This window comes from Schistocerca serialis, unplaced genomic scaffold (genome assembly GCF_023864345.2).
Source record: "Schistocerca serialis cubense isolate TAMUIC-IGC-003099 unplaced genomic scaffold, iqSchSeri2.2 HiC_scaffold_1162, whole genome shotgun sequence".
Taxonomy (NCBI): Eukaryota; Metazoa; Arthropoda; class Insecta; order Orthoptera; family Acrididae; genus Schistocerca; species Schistocerca serialis.
In genome coordinates, this window is record NW_026047362.1 from 167,501 (window position 1) to 170,000 (window position 2,500).

The 2,500-nt window shown below is 57.9% G+C and overlaps 1 non-coding gene across 1 annotated transcript in view; it reads left to right on the top strand.

Annotated features, from left to right (window-relative positions):
- The first annotated feature begins 1,589 nt into the window (after positions 1-1,589).
- LOC126433187 (small subunit ribosomal RNA) overlaps positions 1,590-2,500 on the top strand; it is a 1,910-nt gene continuing 999 nt past the window's right edge. Inside the window, exon 1 of the ribosomal RNA XR_007578303.1 lies at positions 1,590-2,500. This exon is cut by the window's right edge and continues 999 nt beyond it. This is a non-coding gene — a ribosomal RNA (small subunit ribosomal RNA).

Here is a 2,500-nt window from a genome sequence, read left to right on the forward strand (position 1 = left end):
CTTCATGTTAAACACCTTGCAGCTATACACTGTAATGCGGACGGCAGCAGGACGTACATGCTCAATGCCCTTCGCAGTTGTTCATTGGCATTCGCATGGCGAAGCACAGCCTACGTTGTGGTACGGCTTGTGTCAACTGTCCGCTGATGTTGTACGTCCAAATCACACACTGTACTGCACATTGGTCCTCATGTACTGAATGATACATCGTGGTACATGTGTGACCGTACCACGACTGCGCCAACAACGGCGAACCATACGGTCCAAATATTGTGCACTCAGCTACGTGTCGTCTCCCTATAAGAGCTGGATTGCAGTATGGTATGCCGTGGATGGCGATCACCATGAGCCGTCTGTTGATGTAGTGGCGCGTGTTGTCAGACGTAGTCGTCTCTTCTCACACACCGTGATAGCATGGTGCACTGCGTTCCACATCTGCGACATGCGACAGAGGCCGGTTGACAGTCGTTCGCGCAATGGACATCGCATACGTACGGGGGCCACCTTCCACGTGTTCGCGAAGCGTGCACATGTTGTTGCGTGTATGTGGGCAGACATAGTGTGTCGTGACACCTGACACAGGCATGCAACAATCGTTGAATTTGCAAATGGCGATGGACGTCTACGTTTGCTGGTGACGTTACGCAAATGAAGAACTGGTAAACCGTTGTGGTGCGGTTGTTCTCGCTAGAGGTGAATCAGTGATGGCGACGATCGGTTGAGCTACCAACCGGTTGTTTCAGCGATACCCACCATGCCCACGAACGTGAATGGCATGTGGGTGTGAAGCGATACGCGGCGGTGGCTGGGTGGGACCGTCCCCGGCCGGTGAGGGGGGGCCTCCCGGCGTGCTGGCCGCGCGGTGCGTGGGCGCACGCGCTACAGCCGGCTGGTGGGGGCGGCCAGTGGCAGGCGCGCCGGCCGACGGAGGCGGCAGGCGGCGCAGCTGCGCGCCGGCGCACCCTGCACGCGGCGCCGTGCGGCCAAAGTAGGTCCTCGCGGGCCCGGTGCGAAGCACGGTGGACATCTGCAGTGTGCTGGTCCGATTGAGGACTGTGTGCGCTGAGGATGCGCCGCCGCCCGGCGCTCGGCGCCGCGACGCCGTCTGCTGCTCGGTCGCCTCTGCGGTTCTCGCAGGTGGATTGTATCGCAGCTGTGCGGACGTGTTGGCGCGTGCGCTGTGCTGGGAGAGTTCGCTTCGGCACCCAAGTGGGGCTTTTGTCCTTCTGTGGCGCTGGCGTTGGAGCTGCCGGCCACCGTAGGTGGCGCGTGTTGTCTCCCGCCGGCAATGCCACGACAGCACGCTCCCGGGCCTCTGTCGGCAGCGGCAAGCTCAGTTGGGAGCACGGGTGGTCGCACCTAAAGCGTCTACTCGCCAAACTCCGGGCGATTGCGCCTCTCTCGAACCCGACCAAGTACTTAGGACGGCGCTGCGCGCCGCCGGGACCTGAGAGGGTTTCGAGGTGTATTGTGCAGGGGAGCTCAGCCTCCTCCTGTTTGCAGAATAATTGAGCGGACGCTTGCGTGTTCGCGCGGGCTCCCGGGACACACTCCCGGGCGGCCGGCTGCTCAGCTCTAGTTGACGCAGCTCCCTGGTTGATCCTGCCAGTAGTCATATGCTTGTCTCAAAGATTAAGCCATGCATGTCTCAGTACAAGCCGCATTAAGGTGAAACCGCGAATGGCTCATTAAATCAGTTATGGTTCCTTAGATCGTACCCACGTTACTTGGATAACTGTGGTAATTCTAGAGCTAATACATGCAAACAGAGTCCCGACCAGAGATGGAAGGGACGCTTTTATTAGATCAAAACCAATCGGTCGGCTCGTCCGGTCCGTTTGCCTTGGTGACTCTGAATAACTTTGGGCTGATCGCACGGTCCTCGTACCGGCGACGCATCTTTCAAATGTCTGCCTTATCAACTGTCGATGGTAGGTTCTGCGCCTACCATGGTTGTAACGGGTAACGGGGAATCAGGGTTCGATTCCGGAGAGGGAGCCTGAGAAACGGCTACCACATCCAAGGAAGGCAGCAGGCGCGCAAATTACCCACTCCCGGCACGGGGAGGTAGTGACGAAAAATAACGATACGGGACTCATCCGAGGCCCCGTAATCGGAATGAGTACACTTTAAATCCTTTAACGAGTATCTATTGGAGGGCAAGTCTGGTGCCAGCAGCCGCGGTAATTCCAGCTCCAATAGCGTATATTAAAGTTGTTGCGGTTAAAAAGCTCGTAGTTGGATTTGTGTCCCACGCTGTTGGTTCACCGCCCGTCGGTGTTTAACTGGCATGTATCGTGGGACGTCCTGCCGGTGGGGCGAGTCGAAGGCGTGCGACGCGCCTCGTGCGTGCTCGTGCGTCCCGAGGCGGACCCCGTTGCAATCCTACCAGGGTGCTCTTGAGTGAGTGTCTCGGTGGGCCGGCACGTTTACTTTGAACAAATTAGAGTGCTTAAAGCAGGCAAGCCCGCCTGAATACTGTGTGCATGGAATAATGGAA